The 22,897-nt window shown below is 38.8% G+C and overlaps 1 long non-coding RNA gene across 1 annotated transcript; it reads left to right on the top strand.

Moving 5' to 3' along the window:
* The first annotated feature begins 1,470 nt into the window (after positions 1-1,470).
* On the top strand, positions 1,471-17,123 carry LOC123280361 (uncharacterized). The gene is made up of 3 exons (XR_006519214.2): positions 1,471-1,540; positions 2,630-2,794; positions 14,776-17,123. It is a non-coding gene; the product is annotated as an uncharacterized lncRNA (long non-coding RNA).
* The last annotated feature ends 5,774 nt before the right edge of the window (positions 17,124-22,897 follow it).

Raw genomic sequence — 22,897 nt, 5'->3', positions numbered from 1 at the left:
CCTTCACACAACCAACATGATGAAGGGTTCTATTTGTAGGATAAGATGATCTTTTATTTTATTATTTCCAAGAATAATGCTGTTTGGATATAAAAATTTATAGACAAACTAATGTTCTTTAGAGTGAAAGGTGGAATGGAGGAGAGATGGATCAGAGGCTAGCGCCCACACACTGGCTGAACTTCCAGTGGTTAGCGCCTACACAAGGACTTTCTCTTGCTGTTGGAGCCCACTCTGCCTCCCATAGGGCAGGCCTGACAAATGGCAGAACTGTTTCCCTCACCAGAGCAGCCCTCATTCAATGACTGAAGCAATGACTGATGTGAGTTCGTGTGTAAATGTCCCAGCTCCCTCACCCTTCTGGGGTGCATGGTCTACAATGGCTTTCAGGGTATCCCCAGTGGGATTAATCTCCACTCACACGTGGTGATAGCTGGCTTCCCGATGCACCCTATTGGCTGCCTTCCTCCCCTGTCTCACTTCCTCACTCTCCTCTGCTCATGTCCTTCTCCTCTCAAACAAACTATGGCCCTTGAATCCTTATGTCAGGCTCTGCTGCTGTGGGAGGCCAAACAAAGACAGGAAGTTATTAGAAATTTAGCTTATTACGTATTAGTTTTATTTAAAAGAAAACCTTTTAAAAATAGCTTGTGCCAGGTGTTCTTAAGCACTTTACAGATATAAATCTCATAAATCTTTTCAAAACTTTCCGAGTTGAGGTACTAAATAAAATTTGTATATTTGACTTCTTTTGCAACAGTAGAAAATAAATGCTTTCAATGTGCTCTCTTCTTTTTACTTTCAACAAGTTAAATTTAGAAATGGATAAATCCATAACTATATTGAGGTTTTTAACTTAGTTATAAAACTATATACAATCTGAGATCACTTGGGAGACAAAAGTGATATATGCTTAAGTATGTCATTGTTTTACATTGACTTGGTTATACCTCACTTATTCTTCAGTTTCTTGTTAAAACTGATTAATTGTAATAGTTACCACCCACTTTTACTGCATTTTAAGTTTTTTTGATATTTTAGTAATACAACTAATTCATATTATTTTGTTTTTATTATAACAGAATGACTTAAGATGCATTAAAATGCACTGCAGTTGAACAGCATATAACAAGAATGAAGAGTTTCTTTGTTAAGACATGAAATCTAAAATCAGATTGCCTGGATTCAGATCTTGGTTCTGATACTTTCAAACTGTTTGGCCTTGGGAAAATTACTTAACCTCTCTTTACCTTAGTTTCCTTACCTGTGAAATCAAGATAATTGCTTCTAATCTATAAGGTTTCTGTGTGGATTGATAAAATCCTAACTGTATAGCACTTAGAGGTACCTGGCACATAGTAAGAACTCACTAAATGGTAGCTATTAACTTTCGTTGTTACTACTACTCAGTTTGGGTTATGTGATGTTAGTCTCCCATTCTTTTCAGGAGCGTTTTTCTTGTTCAGAGTTGGGCTATCCTCTGAGAAAATGGGAACAACCATGGATCAGCATGCTTCTGTTAGGGTGTAACTATCTTTCTGTGAGTACACCAGAGCTTCTCAATCCTTTCATTTGTCCCCCACCATTGATCGCAGATCTAACCAAGAAATGAAAGACAATCATATTATTATTATTGAAGTACAACAAGAATTCTTCCTGAAATTAAACACTTTCAGGGGTCTCAGCAACAGTAGCTTGCTAACGATGAGGGAAGAGAATAGTTAATTTAGTCTTCTTCCCCCTACATCTTCTTGTCTCATAGCTCGGCAGTGACATGGCAACTGAGAAATCATGGGCAGACCTCCCCCGCTCCTCCCCGATCCCCGCTGCCTCGCCATTGTTTTAGACTTTATTACTCACTACATAATGTGCTACCTTTCAAACTTGTATCCCTTTTGTGAGTCATCAATTGACTTAATTTGTGCGTGTTTTTTAATCTTCTGATTCTTTGGATGGCAGATGGTAGTGTTTGACAGATTCTCTCATCTTAATGAAGGAGCAAACAATTGAAGTGCTGTGTCATTATCTTCATAAATCTAAGTGGTTTTCCCCTTGTTTCCCCATGTTTCAAAATTTCCTAGAAATTTAATGACTATTAAGCTTATAAAGTCAATTTAGGCAAACGAGTTTGAACATAATCTAGTCCCTTATAAGAAACAGATGAGAATTTTTCTCGATATTATAAAAAATTATTTAATCTGCATGTATTTACTGAGTATCCATTATGTAACCAGCATTGTCTGGGAATTCAAGGAAGATAAAAATTTTCCTAAATTAACAACGATTCTAAAATTGAACATGCCACTATCAATAACAAGTTACGACCCTGAAAAAATTTTTCCAAGACTAGACATAATAAAAACCAGAGTTCCATCAACTGTGCTAGAAGAAAATCTGAACTATTTTTCTTTTCTCAACAAAATTGTTGTCATATGAGGAGGCTACCAAAGAGTATGATGTTTCATCTGGATTTTTAAATCAGCTTTTTAAAAACTTGCAATTTGTTATGATTTATTTTCCCCTTCTAAATATATATTTACATTTAAAACTAATTTTGCAAGCTTCACGCTACCCAAAATCACAATGTGCTCATGATGTACCCAGGTTTTATTGTTCTGTTGTTTTGAAGGTGGAGGGTGGATGTGAAGTGAAATCACAGCTACTGAACACCTACTTGCTAAGTAGGACAAGCAGCATTTCCTGATTTCATCCTCATAACAACCATTCAAATGAAGTATTATTATACCTGTACAAATGATAGAACGGAGACTCAGCTTCCAAGGTCGTTCTGCTGGTAAGTCGTAGAGCTGGATTTAAAGGCAGATCTGTCAGATTTCAGAGCCCAGGACCTTTTCATTATACTACCTGGTAAACCGGACATGTGGATAGCCAGAACACGAGTGAGGACTTTGAGCACATGATACGCTAATAAAATGTAGTGTTGTAGGATAATGATTATTTGCAGAAAAACTCTTTTGTCTCTTTCTCTTTTTTCCTACTAATTTTAGTAAATGACAATTCCCATGCAAATACATAGGTTTCTCACACTGTCTCAGAAGGAACAGTGTATGCCTGTAATATTGAAATATTCAATGTTTCTGGCCACATGCCATATTGTAGTTCATTTACTGGTCTATAATAAAATACAACACCGTCGCATTGATAAAAGCGAGTACGTGAATTGCTATTAAGAAACCTCAGAGAAGGAGGCAAATCATGTGTTAATAAAGTCCTAAGGCCTATGTCAAAACTGGAAAATTAGTGGAATATCTTTCGCTAAAGCAAATGTTTTGTCCATGGTCAATATGAAGTGTGCCAATTTGGATTTCCTGGCTTCTTTCCGCTTTTGCTCAGTAGGCATCTGTCAATTCTCTGTGGCAAGATGTCCATTGGATGACTCCCAGGTCCTTATGTAACAGGAAGAAAACAGCTCAAGCAAATGCATATCCTTTTCAGATGAGAATTTCTGTTGTGTATAAATATATTCCCTCCAAGGTCTTCTACTAGTAAATGCTTTCACCTCTACAAAGGTGCTTTAGTACTTTATTCATTCGATTTTAGAATATTTCATGAGAGTGGAAATAATTATTTTGGGGGGTGTTCTTTAGCATTTATGGAAAGGACAAGTTAAAAATCTGTGATTAAATTTTATTGGTCTCAACCAAAATGCCATGATGTGACATTTCTAACCATGGTTTTATTTATAAGGTCTGAACTTACCTGGATTATGGGACATGACAGACAAGAACTTTATAGGAGATAGTTGTTATTGGATTAAAACCAGTTCTTTCCTGAGATGGAATACATGTGAATTTGTGGGGAATTGAGTCATCTTATAGTATTTTATGATTCCTGTGCTACTGTATATAGTATCCATTTTTAGCATGAATTTGTCGTTATCGTATTTTTGAGAGCTGATCAGCTTTTAAAGTGATTCATTTCCACCAATATTTTTATGAGATAGAGATAATAACCAAAGTACTGCTCTGAGAAACAATCTAAATATAGCATCTATTTGTATCTAATGAAATGCAGAAACTTGATCTGAGTGTCTATATGGCAAATTCTTCGATTGCTCTTGGCTTGTACCTTAATATAGAACTGCAGTGCAGATGATTAAAGTTCTGTAGTAAGTTGAGCATCATACAGCTTGACTCCCATACATTTCATTAGCACCAGGGACAGGCACCTTACCAATCTTAGGTAAACAATATTTTGATATTTTGATGATTTTTAAAAATTTGCTTTCTGTGTACACAAGAAACTAGTAAAAATTACATTATACATTAATAACAACATACTTGGTTTGGTATGAATCCAAAAATAGTTTCACTAGCATTTTTTTTTCCTTAACTGACTTTGTTCTTGCATTGAATTTTATTTAAATTTTGATTACGTGTTGTCAGGTACTATATTGACTGAATCAACTGTTTAGCTTGGTATCAAGCAGTTAACCACAGAGCTCATTTTGTGAAATTAGGGACATTAATAAAACCAAAATAGAACAAGCTTAAAATATTCACTAAGCTGTAACCCTGACATTTACATACTACCCAGAGCATACTAGGTACTAATAACTATTATTTAAACAAATGACTGAATGGTGAACTTATGATTCAACTACATTTACTTGGTAATCATGGTGAGGTAAAAGCAAACCAGAGAACCAATTATGAACCCCATGTTATTTAGTTTTTCATCTTTCAATAGTGTTTCTTAACATTATATCGTGGAGTGGAGGGTGGGGTCTGAAGAGGCAGTTAAACTCAGGAACATGAGCACTGCTCAGGAGGACTGGGGAACCTACTAGAATGGTGAATGTTAAAATAGATCAATATTTTCTTTCTGCCCAGATAATGTAGCACCTAGGTTTAGCTGTGGGCAAAGAGATGGACTTAATCATTTGTCAAGGAAACTTTCATGTCATTCTTACCTCAACTTTGCTTTTCATTTAGCAGAATATATCCCGTATGTGGATTTTAAGTAAGAATTGAAAATTATTATTCAGAATCCAAATACATTATAGTATGGTTTAATAAAAAAACCTTAGGCATATGGGATATTTAAACCTATATATAAATATTTACTATATTATATGCATATTTAATATTATTAAGGAGAAAAACGTGAACAACGATTTCCCATGCCAAACTGAAGGATGTAGTGAGGATTCTGACAGAGTCTGTCTGTATCTGCATTTGCTTATCAAAAACAAAGCGTTTCTATCTTGCACTTAGGCACCCTTCCTGTTATGAGCACCGTAAACCTGCTGTCAGTTACTGAGTTCTGGTGATCCAGGAGAATGTAAACATCATAAACAAATGGGAATGTTCAAAGAACATTCTGCTATGGCCCTTATTTGCCTGAATTATGTTAACAAGTATCTAGTGTTCAGTTTTAACAGGGTTAAAATGACTTCTCCCGAGGTGAAGACAGGACTTCAATATAAATGTTAAAGTGCCCTAAATTTCTCATAGATTTTTGAGGGCCTTGAAAAACAGTCTTTCTACTTGTGAACAATGCAATTTCCTGGATAACATCAGCTCTTGAGCCAACCCATGGAGAAATATTTGCCCAAGCCTCCAACTTTACAGATGAGAAAGTGGAGGCCCAGGTCGTCCACTGGCTCGCCCAGTCTCCCAGCTGGCTGGTGAAAGAGCATAAATTGGAATCCAGATGTCTTACTTCTCAGTCCCCTCGGCTTTGCAACATTGCACAGCCTTCTGCCTACACTGGCTATTGGTGTTTCCTCTCTTTAAAACACACAGAAACAAATATGTGCCATGTTAAAGGAGACTGGGCTAGAAATTTCCCGTGCTGGACTCTCACTCATCCCTTAACACTATTGGCAGAACCTGGCTGTTTCCCACAATGTCGTGATATTGTCCAGCCTAGAAGAGTTCTCTCTCACTTTTTCTATTAAGTAGTTTGACCTGTAAAGAAACAGTTGTGTGTAGCAGTTTGTTAGTAGTTATGATGTATGTAGTTGCCCAGGAAAAACTAATCACAACATCTAGTACAATTTTATGTACACAAGCCATACTCTGTAAATATTTGATGATAATGGCATTTAACATGTATTTAAAACATTCTTGAAGTAAACGTGAACACAGTTACACTGCATGATTCATGTCTTCTCTCCTTTATTCATATGCTTAGGGTAGTAATCTATCTTCTGGATTGTCTTGGGTGAAGCTCTAATTAGAGACAATGGAATGCACTGTCTATCTCCACGTCTTTTCCAGATCTATGCTCCTTTTACTCAAAAGTTCTCCAGCTTTTTTATCATGACTATCATGTCATAGTATATTTTTAGCTAATTTCTGCCTCTCCAAGACATACCCCACCCTCCCAAAAATGGTGGGAGAGAGTTGGAAACGGGACTGTTTGTAATTCATGTAGGCCCCACTAGAGTGCACCAAATGATCCACAAAGCTCATTTAGCGTACTTTTAAGGACTCAGAATGGAATCATAACCTTAATCATCAAGGAACAATTTCTGGATATTTAAGCCAAATGTGCATTGAAAAATAGTAGCTTGGATGATTTCTGTTTACTGTTTATGTTTATTTATATTTATGTTTGCCACAGAATTTGTAACTATTCTGTACCATGTTTGTTGGCTCCAGGGAATGCTAATGTTTCATTTTTCAAAGGTAAAAATCACTTTAACATTTCTGTGACATAATAAACAAGCACAGACTACTTTCTTGAATGTGGCACACTACATAATCTGACACTAAGAGTTTGATGGGCATCCATTTCATGTTCTGAGAGAATGGTGGGGAGAGGAAAATTACATGTTTCAGGACAAAGAGAAAGCAAAACCAAGAGCCAGAAAACCTGAGCACTGAAACAGAAATCACAGAAGGCTAAGGCATCTGCAGGAACTCAGCATTAAACTTGGTTTATGGATATAAATAGTCTTAAATGGGAGGAATAAATGCTCCCAGAGCCCTTGAGGAAAAAGGTAAGGAAAATGAGAAACCCAACTGGGTGGACACTACAAGGATTGTGAGCGATGGGGGTGCTCAGGTGGAGCAGAGACAATGTGACGACCCCGGGACATGATGTCATCCTCTGGGCTCTTAGAAACCTGGTATCATTCTAAATGTTAACAACAACAACAACAACAAGTTGCTATTGGGGAACACATCAGAGCAGGAAAAGGATGAGAGAAGTTTGACACTTGAACTTTTAATGCAAGAAAAGGACTGGCTGCTACAAAACCCATCCCAGGAGGTCTTTGCCCTGCTCCCGCCTCTGTCAAATCACTGAAATCCTGCTCAGGAGGCAAATTGTGTGCCTGGAAGCTACTTGTCAGGAAGAGGAAGTGCATGGTCAAGGCTTGGGAGGAGATAAAGGTGAATTGGGGGAAGATACTCCCTGGCCACAGAATGCTGAGAAATATTAGCGAGAACTGCCAATGACTCCATAAAAAATACTTCTCCAGTTATATGGATTCAACAGCTAATATACTACGTGCAGGAAAAATAACAAGGATTTACAAAGAGAATCAAAGAAATTGGAAGGATGAACTCAGAAGCACAGGCCGTTCAAGAGGAGGTCATGTGAGTGCAGCAGCCATAAACTCCTCTGCAAGTTTTAAATTCATTCTTCTTTTAAAAATTATCTTTGAATGGCTGAGCTACAGAATTCACATTCCCAGAAGTAGTGACAAATCCTCAAATCTTTGTGTTTATTTTTAAACAAGATACAGTATTTCCCTTTGAGGGGCTTCAGGTCAGCCACATGTGTAAGAAATGAATAGCCCAGTCTAATGCTTGTAAGGGAAGTAAGGTGATAAACCACAGCTGGTGAACATGATAAAATGGCCAGACAAGTTTGGAAATATTGAAACCAAGATTATAATATGAAAAGAAAACATTCATTACCTGACAGTTGAAGGATATCTCTCTGGGTGAGAAGAAAAAGATAATTTAGATAGGAATTTAAATGTCCCAGCAATGTTTAGGAAAGTGGTAATAGAATTGACTGAGAGACTATAGACACCTGCCTGAGCTTTGCGTCTACTGGGAAAATCACTAATTCCATAGTGGAAGGTGGGAGTTCCCATAGTCAGGATAGTCAACTCCAGATAAGGGCAAAAACAAAAAAGCTCAAAAGACTTTTTGTGTGGGAACATCTGCAGAGAAATCTCACAGTAGTTCATCCAACAGAATGGGATTGACCACATTCGGTGGGTTTCACTGCCCTGGAAAACCCACGAAATTCAGAATCACCAAGTGATTTGGGGAATGACTCTAGGTTACATTACTTAGGCCTGTATTTTCACAGAACCGTTGCCTTCTAGATACAGCATGTTGCACCCATGGGAATACAACTACAACAGCAATTTATGAATAATCTAAGTTGAATCAAAATATAAGCTGCAAGAGCTCTGAGACAAGTTGGGAATTGGAGAGGTTTATTTTCATTTAAAAATCAGGAAAACATTTCAAAATATATTAAGTATTTTGTTTCAAGTTAACACTTCCCCAGTCTTAGTCATTTTGCTTTTGCTTTCTTTGCCGGCCTTGACAATTGCTCATGTAAAATTCTTTATAAACCAATTGAACTTAGTATGAGGCTGTTCAAAACACACTTAAAAAAAAAATCAGATATTCAAAATAACTGAATTCCTGAAATTAAAGAGCTGTCAGGTCATTCTACCAAAGGAAAAAGGAGAAAAGAAAAGAATGAGTTGAAAATGATTCTGTTAAAGATATCTACAACATGTTGTTGCTTGAAAGAAAAGCAGACTGTCAACAGTAGGAACAGTCTGACCTCATTTAAAAAGAAATAGATAGATAGATAGATGATACATAGATAGATAGATAGATCACACACGTGCACAGTTTAAAGTACAAAAGACACACGCAAATTATTTTATATTAACAATACTTACATATAAGTGGTATATTTGTGATCGATTCTTGTTTCTTTTTATTTGTTTGCATTTTCCAAATTTTCTACGATTACTGTGTATTACTTGGAAATAAGAAAATAATAAAAAAACATATTTTAAAATGAGACAACTCATTTTCATAGAAATGCCCCTGGCATGGTTCAGGGTGTCAGGATTGGTGACTCAGAAGGGTTCTGCTGGATCTGACTGCTGTATTGGGGGAATTTTTTTCTTTTACATGAGTCATAGCAGTTTACTCAGAGGGAAATAGGGCAGAAGGAGAAGGCAGGCATTTGGCTGGCAGAGCTCATCGCGTTAGGCTCTTTCCTCACCCTACCCAGATCCTCGAGAGTATGCCAGATCTGTTTAAAAGAGGCCTGTGGGCCTGAGTCTGCCATCAGCATGATTTATTTTGTGCAGACCCTGCTGTGTGGCTGGGCCTTGGTCCACGTCTGTCTAATTTGTCTTGACCCCCATCTTGCCTCATTGGTTTCTTTCTTCATTCTTATCTCTAGCCTTGACACCTCCATCTTTGCCTCAGCAAGTGTCTTTCTGACTGGCTTGGCCATGGTCCAAAGGACACTGCACCTGGTAGCTCACTTTCTGAAGATTTCTTGAGGGATCCTCCATGTGGCAAAGGATTAGGGAGTACAGCTCCTGACCTTGTTGACCTGTTTAAACAGCTCAATTCAGGATTCAAGCAAAGAGTCGGCACTGGGTAGAGGCTGCCCCAGCTATGATGAGATTTCTCTGCAGGTTGATGGAGCTGGCATGGTGATGGGGAAAGCCCAGTTGTGTAATACCAGGAAGCTGGACAGGATGGGTTGTGGTTCCAGGATCGAGGCTCCAGGTACTAGGTTGGGTTTACAGGACAGTCTCCAATCTCAAGGCAAAAGCCAAACAAGAGAAAGGCACAGCCCTGGTACTCACCTCGTAGAACTGGTAAACTAAGCAGGCTCATGGAAGAGGGTTTCAGAATGGGGACCTAAGCAGGTAGGTGCTCAATGCTAAGAACTAGGGCCACCCAAGAGCTCGAATGCAGGAGCCCCTCTCTCAGAGTGCAACTACTACAAGAGGCAAGTTGCAACTCTAAGACTAGGACAACAGCTTAGGAATTTAGTACCAAATCTCATCAGATGAAGAATGAGGCAGGGAGCATCGGCTCAGGAGCTGGGAGAGGTGAAAGAGCAAGACCACAAAGAGGCTTGGAGGATGAGTAGGGTGTGCACATTGAGATTCCAAAGGGAAAATGGGCCAAGAAAAATTAAAGTGGACCAAAATCAGAGAATTCTGGATGAGATGAAGTATTATTCAACCATATCAACTCATTTCAAATTCAGTTTTAAGTACCCAAGTAACATATAAATATATTTGTTGTAAAAATTCTAAGTTATTACAGATAAGGTTAAAATCCTCTTTTGAAACCACGCCAACCTTGTCCACTCCCCACCCCTCCCCAGCGATATCCTAGAGGTATCACTGCTACCATCATTCCTGACTTTGTATAAATTTATATGCAGAGTTTTCAAGCTAATTATCGCCGAAGAGGATCTTTCCAACTACTTACAATTCAAAAGGAGTAAGCATTTTGCCCATGTTGAATGGGCTTTGAAGAGGCCGTCTTACTGCTACTCTCCCTGGAAAGCAAGCTTGTCGTCCTAGCCATGCATGCAGCACTGGGTCACCAAAGGCAGCACTCAACATCCAGGTCATGGCTTCAGAGGTCAGCAGAGGCCCAAAGATGAAGACGAAACAATGTGTTGGAAAGTATTTGATATTGCTTTTAAAACCAATTCAAGTAGACATTATTAGAAAAGCCAGAATTTCAGCTGAACTCTTTGCATTTATTGTAGAGTTTAATATCATTTTTATTTGGAAGGGCAGTATAATCTCAGGGCTCAGAGCCTTGGAGATCCAAATCTGCATTCATGAAACAGGTCAGTGATGTTATGATGTGGTGTCATGTGATCCACAAACCCTCCTTTTTGCACTTGCATGCACACACGCAACCAAACCAGCTTGAGAATTTCCTGCTGTAAAATTTTATCCATTTAGTTTAAAGATTTGGTCCTTATAAAAACGCAAATACTCGCCAAAGTGGATTCTACAATAAAGCCTTGTCCACCATGGATGGTGGGAAGGGAGCATGAGGATGCTGAGAAAGAAGCAGAAGAAGAAGGGAATGAGCCCAGAGTCAAGACAAGGGAGCCCCAAAGACAAGCATGACCATCTTCATGATTTGCCTGTGACCAATACCGCATCTTCAGAATGAGCTTTAGATTTTTTTGCAATCCCTTTAACAAAGAAATGTGCAAATAACTCCAGTGGTTTCCCTATGGCTTTTGAGAGCTGACCTCAAAATGGTTTTCTTTTACAAAGAAGTAAAACAGATGATAATAAGCAAGCAGTGAACAGTTTCTTGCTGTATGCAGATAGTATTATCAGAATTTCCTATTTTATAACCCATCCAGGAAGAAACATATATACGTTTTATATATATATATGTCTACATATATATAAAAGCTAAGAAGTGAGAATGGGAATATTTTAAGGAGAGAATGATGGAGAATTGGAGAAATTATTGAAATTCAGCATTTCCGTATTTTGGTCCTTAATAAAAACCAAGGTTTGTGTGAGTAAAGGCACGGCAGATTTTTTCTTTTTTTATTTCAAGATTAAATTAATTTCATAGGTATCAGTTTATTACCTAAGAGTTTGCATGTTTGTGTATAATTTAGAGAAATTTAAGTTTCTCTGTGAATTTATTACTTCAAATGAAGGAATTACAGCATATCTTAGTCAAATGCAATAAACATTAATAGTCATTGTGCCAATAGGGAGCTTTGAATGTAGAATATCATCGTGAAATTCACAAAGGACATCCAACTTTAAAAAGCATTGAAGGTTATTTTTGGCCAAATATAAATCCTTCAGGGGTATTTGGGAAACATTGCTAGACTCGTAGAATCGTTAGTAGTGACTGTCAGATACAATCTGAGACTTTTTGTGAAGAAAACAGATTACCCAAATTCTTATCTTTATTTTAAAACCTAAGTACAGGAATCAGAAATGAGTGTATTTTCCACAAAGTTTCCAGCCATCCAGATTTTACAGGCACAAAAGTACACGTTTACTGGTTGCTCAACAATAGACTTCCCTATGCCTCATCTCTCAAATCTCTTTCCCACATACTGATTTTAAACTCCAAACACCTATGAATTTTCTTTCCACAAATCATATATGCCCTTCCACACAGTCTTCAGCTTGAGAATTACTGCATTCCTCTAACCAAAGTCCTTAGGTCCCATAGAATTAAAATATGATTAAAAATATCTACTCACAGGACTCTTATAAAGATTGAGATTAAATAAGAAGAACCCAATGTAAACCCTTGAACTCAGACCCTACAATAAACTCTTGAACCCTTTATACAGCTCTGTTGGTTTCTGCTCTGCAACAAACCACCTCAACTCTTCATGATTTAAAACCACCACCATTTATTTAGCTCATCATGCTGAAGATCAATAATTTGGACTGGACTCAACGGGGTCATTACACTGATCCGAGCAGGCTTGACTAGTCTCTGCTGGGCATCCCTCATGGGTCTGCAGCTGGCCTCCAGGTCCTATGGCGGTCATAGGATTCCAAGGGTAGCAATTGGAAGCCTGCCAAGACTCTCAAGGCCAGGCTCAGAACTCACATCACATTGATTCTGCCACATTCCATTGGCCGGAGAAAGTCACGTGGTCAGCCCACATTTAACCTCTTGATGGAAAGAGGTGCAAAGAATTGTGGATAGTTTCACAATTCACCACAGCCTTCAATTCATTTCTCTTCCTTTTCCTATACTATAGCAAGATGTCTTCACTATCAAATTGATGGATTAATTTGAAATTTATTTTCAATTTGGTCTCTTTGAAACTGCACTTTTCTCCAGGGAATGTTTTTTGCTTCTCTTCCTGTATTTCTCCTTTATTTTCCTGAGGTTGTGTCTATGTAGTGCTTGGGTGTTACAAAGTTCTTTTTCTTTATGTAATCCTCACAATAATCACTGAGGTAGACAAAGCAAGCATTTTAATTTCCATTTTATAATAAGGAAATAGCAACTCAAATACGTCAAGTTGGGTGCTGAGCTGGGTGGAACAGTTTCCTGAGAGCTAATTGTTAAATTTTCAGGAGTCTTGTGAGCTGGTTCTTAAACCCAGACATTATTAAAAATTAAATTTTATAAATTTACAATTAAATAAATGGTATCCACAAAAGTAATAGATACTCAAAACTCATCACTTGCTAATTGTTTTACTATTATCTTAAGGTTCTTTATATCTATTGTATCTATATAATGGAAATACCATAAAATAATGTGCTACTTACTGCGTATGTCTTTCCCGTCTCTCATTCAGCAATATTATGTTGGTAGCTTGAAAGCGGCTATGTTGAGAGTGTTTATGCTGTGGAAATCAGTATTTGATTTCTTATTTTGTTGATTGTCTAGACTTTAAAAGGTGGTGAAGAAAATATTAATACAGCAGGTTAAATGAAAATGTGGGGTTTTTTTCTTGTAATGAGGACTTTTAAGATCTACTTTCTTAGCAACTTTCAAATATGCAATTCAGTATTATTAACTATAGTCACTATGTTATACATTGCATCACAAGAAAAAAATTTATAATTATTTATGTTGACAGATGTTAACTAGACTTATTGTGGTGACCATTTCATAATATATACAAACAATCGAATCATTATGTTAAACACTTGAAACAAATATAATGTTATGTGTCAATTAGACCTCAAACAAAAGAAAAATGTGTTATATCTATAGCTGTTACATTGTGAATAGCACAAATAATTGAGGAAATATCCTTCCAGTATTTAAACCCTATTATCTTATTTAGTAAAGAAGTCACATCACTGATGAACCAGTAAAGTTCCAAAATGCATCTTCATTGTCTGAGTTTTGTCTTACTGGGTACCATAACTGAAAATGTCAACCAACATTTGAGGCAGAGCTACACTCAGAGAACCAGATGCAAAACGTCTACCAGCCTGAGTTCACAGGCTAATGCGTTAAAGTGGAGATGCGAATTCAGACCCTCTGTCCCAGACTTAGCTCTCCTCTTCTCAAACCCCTTGGTCCCTCCTTTCAAGGAGCAGGGCAGTGGAGGGACACGACTGCAATTGCTGATTGTAGACAATGTCCAGTTCCTTTCTTTCCTTTCTCCACATCACATCTTAAAGTTTCGCTTTATTTAGAATGCTTAGGTGTCAGAGCAATCTGAATGAGTTAACACGAAAGAATTTTACTTTTTGTTTTTAGGAGAAAAAAGAATCTCCAAGCCCACTTTCCACACTGTAGCTCACAACTGGGAGGCCAAATTGATAGTTATTAAGTTCATGGATTTTCAACAGGGCCAGACGTGCGCCTCGTCCCTCATTGGCAGTGTGACCTTGTGCTGGCCAAGTCTCTTTCTCTTCTCAACTTTAAAATGAGAATAACAATAGTGACAATGATAATAATTGCATGAGATTTTTACCAGAGTTAAATGAAATAATGAATGCAATGTACTTTATATCACGCTTGGCATGTACTGAACATTTAAAACATGGTAGGAATCATAAAACTACTCTTTCACTGATAGAGGATGTGGCAGGAGGAAATGGATAAGTGTGGCAGATGATGTTGCTTTGTTGAGGCAGTCCTGTCCAAACTCCTTCTCTGCAGTCACCTTCCAATGATCCATGTGGGAATGGCAGGGTAACCCAGTTAGGGCCAATGAAGTAAGTGAAACTTTTTTTTAAGGGACAGACTTGACTGACACAGCATTTTGGCCTTTGCCATTCTCTTCTCTCTCTGCTGTCCAAAGGCGGAGCAGCCATGAGCCATTGTCATGAAGACAGAAGCTAGCGTGCTGAAGATGGCAGTGCATGTAAGACAGAAAGAGCTGGGATCATTGATGACGTCGCTGAGCACCAAATGCCCTGGACTGCCACCCTCAGACTTCTTTTTTTTTTTTTTTTTTTAAAGATTTTATTTTTTCCATTTTCTCCCCAACGCCCCCCGGTACATAGTTGTGTATTCTTCGTTGTGGGTTCTTCTAGTTGTGGCATGTGGGACACTGCCTCAGCGTGGTCCGATGAGCAGTGGCATGTCCGTGCCCAGGATTCGAACCAACGAAACACTGGGCCACCTGCAGTGGAGTGCACGAACTTAACCACTCGGCCACGGGGCCAGCCCCCACCCTCAGACTTCTTGATTTGTGAGAAAAATAAACTCCTGTCTGCTTCAGCCGCTACAGGGGTGTTTTCTATTATTTGCCACAGAAAATATTTTTAATTAATAAAATGTGTCAAAATTAGAAGTGAGAATCAAGGAGGAGGAAAGAGAAGTAGGAGAAGGGAGAGACATCAAGTTCATGAAAAACAGTTGTTTGCTTAACTTCTTAAGAATAAACACCTTCCAATCATCAATACTATATATTTCCTTTACAAATTATTGATCACATGTCAGAAAGTTAATAAAATGGCAGAAAATACAAAATAAAGAGTTCTACAATTCAAGAGATTTCCTGTGGAGAAAAAGAAGTCCATTTTATTCCTAACTCTGAACATATTCAAGGATGAGAAAACTACAGGACAGTAGATTGGAAATTTAACCTGAGGAAAGGTTGCCTAAGAATGGACCGTACAACTTTCAGAAGGAAGAGAATTATATACGTATACATTTTTTTCTACTACGTATTACTGAACTTCGAATGAAGTTCTTCTAATGAGGAATGGCCTGAGTACAGGAAACATGGGCTGCAGCACTTGATGCAATCTTGCCAAGAGTAGCTATTTTGGGGCAAGTTATCATTTTAAAAAATGATGCTGAAAATGAGTGATATTCTCTGCAATTAATTAAGGGAAGCATGTTATTCTCTTTCTCTCCTAATGTCCTTAATTTAAGTTACAGGAGAAAATAGCATTTAGCTGGGCAGGACTTCCTCTGCAGCCCTCATTTTCTGCCTACAGTAACGTCTAGAAAAGAAAAGAGTTTCTCCTCTGTGAGTGCTTAGTGCTTGGTGGCTGTGAAAAACTCAGGGCTTCCTTGAGGCAGTATCTTAAACAATTCACAGAGCAATAAAATTAAACTCTTTCTTCTTCGTGCACAAAGAAATGAAAGCATGGGAGGGTGCTCTGAACTGGGAGGGGTTTGAAGTACTAGTTCCCAGGTGTCTGGCCCTTTAAAGGTCATTTGGCCTTGGGCAGCCTGGGAGGAGCACTGAGTCAGAAGCTCCCAAAGGAACCGACTGGACCAGTGAGGAGACAGTCCAGCCCTAGGGAACCCTACTTCGATTTTCCAGATCTAGCTTGTTTCCTCCCCACCGGCCTTGCCTAGCTCCAAGGTCTTTCTAGCCCTGGTTTTGTCTCCCGTTGTCTCCAGCTTCAGCCCTCCCAACATTTCCCTTTTATTACTCTGCATTTGGTTGGTATCCTATTTTCCATTCTTGCCCCTTGTCAGAATGATTTTACGATTCCTTCTATGTTTTAATTTCTCTTTTTCATGCTTGTTAGCCAGAATAGCTCCTCAGACTCCACAGCCTGTCTTGTCCTTCTTCCTTCTATTGTCAATATTCCGGCTAGCAGTGGCTTGGCGAGGGGCTTTCCTGAGTGCTCCTTGTCCACCTACTTAACAATCTATGTTAAAATTTTGCCAGGCGTTGACCTCAAGTTCATTGATTTGCATTTCCAAAGTCCACCCTTCAAACTCTGACTTTTCAAAAGTTGTGGCAACATTTTCCTACTTTGGGCACCTGAACTCTCCACCATGGACCTCCACACTTACCCACAGAGGACCTGTGATCATATCTCTAAGAATCTTGGGTGCATTATATGTCAGTTATATCTCAGTAAAACTGGTGGTGGTGGGGAGAATCTTGGGTATGATTTGTGTGTACCTGGAGTTTCAAAGACATTTAAAGAAGCAAGTAGTTTTTGATGGTTGCCTCTCTGAAGCTGTCTTTTGTGCCCTCCTAACTACAGTGACTATAAGCCCCAGTTTAAACACCATTTTCTTCAAGAGAAATAAAAAGAGAGTTCAAGAGTTCTGTCTTTTCTCTATCATCTGGTAATATCATACCATCTGCCCCAAGTCTTGGCCATATCTCTTTTTTATTGTTTTTGTTCTGAACCCAGCTTAGGAAAAAGATTACTTGAAAGCCTTAAAAATACTATCAGCGTGTCTGCAAGATTCGACACGTCCTGCACTCGAGGCTTTCTGATGTTATTCTCCTAGCTTTATATCAGTCTCACATATTGATCCTCGAAATTTTAAACCTCCTTCTATCTATTGTGTGTTTCCCTTGAAAACATCTGTTAATTGAAATACACACTGGGTAGAGGAAACAGCAGCAAGCACGAAAGAGGATCTACTTTGACATGTCCCAGAGTTTGACTCTTGGATAATATACACTGTATTATAATTTTCTACAAGGTTTGTGTCATTTTCATTTAACTGAACGTTTTGTCATAGGTTAAAAATAAATGTATATTAGAAGTTGTTCTTGTTGCTTTCTCAATCTCTTGTGATCTTATAGTGTCAACAATAACAGAATTATCTGATATTCTTCATTTACTAGAGTGAAGCTTTCCATAGATGACTAGAGTTTTGGACTCCGTTACTGTCATACCTGTTCGGTCTGTACGTCATGAGTCTTCCATCTTCTCCATCTAATTGGACATAGTGTGAGGTACTTAACAACATCACTTCTGTTTTCTTCCATATTCTCTTTCTCTTTTCACCTCCATGCCCTCCAAACTTTCAACCCTCAAAATCATAGATTTCCACATATTTCTACCTGCCCTTTATGTTCCATCTGCTTCATCTGAGCCAGCCATGTCCTTCCATTGCTTGATTGTAGCCTCAGAGGCCACTTTGCCACCTTGGATGATAATTATAAAATCATCTTTACCTTCTAATGCTAATATGTCAAATTCCTTTCCTCCATTCTCCATGATCATGATCGTATAGACATCCCAGGCTGTAATTATTCTTCCTTCCTCCCTCCTCTTTCTCTCTTACCCTGCCTTTGTCAAATGTGTATTGATTGCTTACTACATGCCAAGTGCACAGGGTACACCAGTGAACTGGAACTTATCATCTTAGGAGTTGTCAATTTTAATTAAAGATGGAAATTTTGATCGTGTCTAATGTTCTTATTTATGCAACTTAATAAGTAAGTTTTGTTTATTGAGTTTCTAGCACACACAGAGCACCAGGCCAGGAAATAAAATAATCAAAGTGAAGAGGCATAGTGAGGGGGTGGTTTACCGAAAGAAAATGGGCTTTGAGGTCGGGTGGGCCTGGATTTAAAACCCTGTACCAGTCCCCCCTCTTACACTTAGCTGAGTTACTCCCCACCCCCTTATCTATAAAGAAGTGATTATCACCTTGTAGATGGTATGAGAACTGGAGATGTGTATATGCATATATGTGTGTGTATTATCTAATCTGGAAAAAGACTTTGAATATTATATGCATAGGATTGACCAAAATATAGACTATATCTCATCTACAAAAAGGAAAACTCATTAGTTTCCCAAATTACAAACCTATCTTTCAATTGGATATTCCCATAAAATGATATGCCCGTGCCCGTTTTCTCTCTAATATATTGAGATATGGGTTTCTCAATCTAATACCCCACAGGAGGAGTGACCAGGTTTTAACTATTGTACCACTGACTATTGTTATATTGTTCTAACTAAGAAAACTTTGTGTAAAATGTTTGAATTTGTTTTGGAACGTGTATAATGATGTGTTGTCCTTGTTACTTCATGGACAAGAATCATATAATAACAGAAAATGTTACAATTGCAGTATTGATTTAAAGTTGTAAATCTCTCTCAGAATCTTTATTAAAATCCTACCACCTTAATCAGTGTGGGCAAAAAAGCCTTTTTCAAATTGACATAAAACAGCATGTTTCCCTAGCCCCTCTCATTTTTTTCAAAATGTGCTTCATAATTGGGTCAGTTTTCAGAAAACAAGGCTGCTTCCTTCCTGTGGTCAATTTTGCCTCCCACTCAGCTGGACTCTGTATCTATAACAGACATACCTCTGCTCCACACACCTGCAGGCCCACAAAGATTAGCCACTGTCATCCAGAGATGGGTATGACCATCATCATGGGCCCTTCTCACTTGTTCCCTTCTGTTCCTCCTTTGACCGAGTCTGCTTTCTGTCCCTGCCCCAATCAGTTGTGTGTGATTGTACTCCCGACCTTGAGACTTGTGAGTTTCTGGTCCACACCTTGATTCCCCTCCAAAGACTCTGGCTGGAGTTTGTACTAAGAGCTCTCTTCCGTGGGAGTTTCCTCAATAGTAAAACCCATACTGTTTGGGAATTCATTCACTCAATAAATCTGTAGAAATCAGCTATTATGTGTCAGGCTTCCTGCCTTGAGATTCAGTTCTCAAGCTTGTTCCTTATTCCCCCAAAGAGAGCCTTAGACAACACTTTTCCCAGCCCCTTCCATCTGTAGTTACGACGATGGTTTCCACCTGTCATTCAGTCACACCTAGCTCTTGGGCCAACACTGACCATTAGGAGACGCAGCACTAATGGTGGATGGAATCTGTAATTGGTCCTTCTGTTGTGAACCCAGGATTCAGTGTACCTGGAATGAACCCACCACATTGCAACTCTCTCTTACTTCCTGCTGTGTTGACCAATCTATGCAATAAACCCTATGCCTCATTTTTCTCAACTAGCCACCTAGTCTCCCTCCCAGGCCTGGAACATGGCCTCTGCTTTAGGCCAGCCTACTTCTCGGAGCCTTGACTAACCCAGCTGCTGCCAGTATGTCTCACCCATCACGACCACAGCCAACTGTTCCATGTACAGTCACTCTTAATGGAGTCTTGTCCTGAGCAGAACTGGTTCATATGCCTGGTATTGAGATTGCCTATTGCTGGTTCCACCTACCAGATTAGATTTTATGTACCATCCTCTGAAACCAAACTACACCACTTTGGACCTTTTGGTGTGTTACAGTTTCTTGAGATCCTCTACTCTCCCTTCCATTCCCACCCTGTTGAGGTTTTCTTCTTGACCCGCATTTCAGCCATATTGCTCAGTCACTGCATGTGTCAGGCCTGAGCTTGTCTGAATTACAACATGTGTCAATACTGAGATAATCATATAACTTGCCATCCACATCATGACGATTTTGAAAGGAAAATGGAGTCCTCTTAAGAACTACACCAGGGCAACAGGTATCAACATGAACTGAGCCAGGTAAACCAGGTGACCCTAGCCACAACAAACAAGATGATAAATACCCTATATACTGATTTTATGGCTCTCTCAGCATTAGGAATAGCCTTAAAAGAAGCTCATTGTATTTTTGAAAATCTAAATATTAATTATACCAACACCCAAACTGTAATTTTTGTTAAACGTGCTTTAGTAAACTAATGAGTGCTATTAAATAATTGTATTTAACAGATCAACTCATTCATTTGCTCAGGGTCTATTTTGTAGCTAATGTTATCTGCCACAGATGCTAGCACACAGTAGTCACTCAAAAAAAGTCTATTGAATATGATGGGCTTGTAAGATTACAATTCTGCAAATAAATATGTCAGGAGGGGTCTGTTAAGATATAATCACAGTAATCATGGTAAGTGGTATGAGTAAACCTCTGAATGAGGGCATTTCACAACTCTAGTCTTCAAAATCTTCTAAGCCAAAGCCTTTTCTCCTACATTTTATGATCAGAATCCTAGGCTTAAAGTGGGTACCCATTTGTGCCTTTAAATAGACATGGGATTTGGAGGTGCGGCCTGAGACAACTTTATCCTTATGCAGAGATAGTTTGTCTGTCCTTTCCTCGTGGAGGTTAGAGTACACCCACATTAATGCAAAACTGCCCATGAATATCTTTCCCAAATTTTACCATAGAGAAATATCTTTGCCAACCAATGAGCATCTTCTTTCCTTCAACAATATACCTATTTATCAAACACGAAGGTTATTAAATTTTATTAATGTCCTAATGGACTTTGTCACAAGAAAGGTTAGCTATTTCAATGCAATATGGGGCTAATTTAGAGGGAAATCATTATGTTTTCTTCACTGTGTGAGGCTATCCCTCCTCAGGAAAGGTTTGAAAACAGAATCCATGCCATATACAAAAAAACAAAGCAAACATTGCCCACAGCCTCATACAATCGCATCTGAGGTGTATACTTCATTTGAAAAAGCTTCCATTGTTTTCCTTGCATCAGTATTCTATTGTGTTCCAAATACTGATTGCTGAAGTCCATCTACGCACCCACCATGAGTTCGTGGGATGTGCTGATGTTCTGCCGTCAAGTTAAAGAGATGTAGTCCATCTTATTGAGCCTTTTACTAAAGAAGACACTCAAAGCGGTATCATTTGTCAGATAATATCATAGCTGGTTTCCTCGCTGGGGAAGAAGTGAAGAAATACAATGAACTCGATAAACCCACAGCCTCCTAAAACTTCCAAATTTATGCATTTTAAAGATGCATATGTTGGAGACACGCCATCTCAAGTCCACTTACAGGAAGGAGTTGGAGTCTCCCTTCCCATGGCTGTCAGTTAGTCCCTTTAAGGAAAGGCCACGGCAGACGGCAGAGGATTCCAGAGCCTTTGTAGTGTCACAAATCTTGGTGTCATTGTTATCAGAGAGATTAGATAAGATAGTCCTCAGAGCATGTATCTGGACAGTGTGCATAGTGGTAAGCCTACAAGCCCTGGAAAATGATGATCTGTGTTTAAATCATAGACCAGTTGCTGAATAGATTTGCAATCCTGAACAATTACTTAACATCTCTGGGTATCAGTTTCCTCATCTATAGAATGGTGATAATAGGGGCCAGCCTGGTGGCACAGCTGTTAATTTCACATGTTCCGCTTCCACTGCCCAGGGTTCACCGGTTTGGATCCAGGCACAGACCTATACACCACCTATAAAGCCACATTGTGGCAGGCGTCCCACAGATAAAATAGAGGAAGGTGGGCATGGATGTTAGCTTAGGGCCAGTCTTCCTCAGCAAAAAGAGGAGGATTGGCGGTGGATGTTAGCCCAGGGCTAATCTTCCTCAAAATAAAATAAAATAAAATAAAATAAAATGGTGATAATAATTGTACATGCCTCAGAATATTATTGAAAGGATTAAATGAACTAACAGTTGTTAAGTGCTTTACAGGAGTATCTGGTGTAGGAAGTATTTAATAAATATAAGACATTATTAATATCAAACTATCCAGCAGAGAGGGAGTGGGCAAACCATTGGCATGTGTACTGCCACATCCTGTAACAAGAGCACACCCTTCTATTGAACTCAGATATAGGCTGGAATCCTTCTAACAGAATCCTTCTAAACATAGCACCCAACCAGCGTCTACATTTGACCCAGATGAGACCTACAACACAAGGAACGGACAGCTAGAAATAGTGCTCGTTCAAGAGCACACCCTAAAAACGCATTAAGAAAATAGCACGTAGAGGCATTTCTGGTGGTTTTCACATTATGGGAGGTGAATTTCCTGACAGAAATAGAGAAGGCAGACTCTCTGTGCAAGCTCTGACATGTGGAACTCCCGTTTCAGTGGGAGATCCACGTGTGTACAATTAAACTTTGACAGTGATCATGTAAAACCGCTCCCCAGAATAAGACGGCAACTCATATTTCACAGAGGTTTTGTCTGCAAAATAATCCTCTGCACTTTGCATCCTCCATCTTACTTCCTTATACAAAGCTTATTTTAAATCAGATGTGAAAAAAACAGGCACTAGGCTTTGTACCCAGGGCCATAAGCAAGTCAAGACAGGCCTCATGAGAATTAGGCGCTACCTGTAAGATCTTAGAAGCATAGATTGGTTAAATATGTTCATCACCTGAAGTTCTTTTAGCATTTGCTTTGTATCCATAATAGGGCTATGCATGAGGGATGGAGAAATTCACATGCTACG

The sequence above is a fragment of the Equus asinus genome, chromosome 24, assembly GCF_041296235.1.
Source record: "Equus asinus isolate D_3611 breed Donkey chromosome 24, EquAss-T2T_v2, whole genome shotgun sequence".
Taxonomy (NCBI): domain Eukaryota; kingdom Metazoa; phylum Chordata; class Mammalia; order Perissodactyla; family Equidae; genus Equus; species Equus asinus.
Note: the sequence above shows the minus strand (reverse complement) of the source record. Positions and strands in the feature narration are given on the sequence as shown.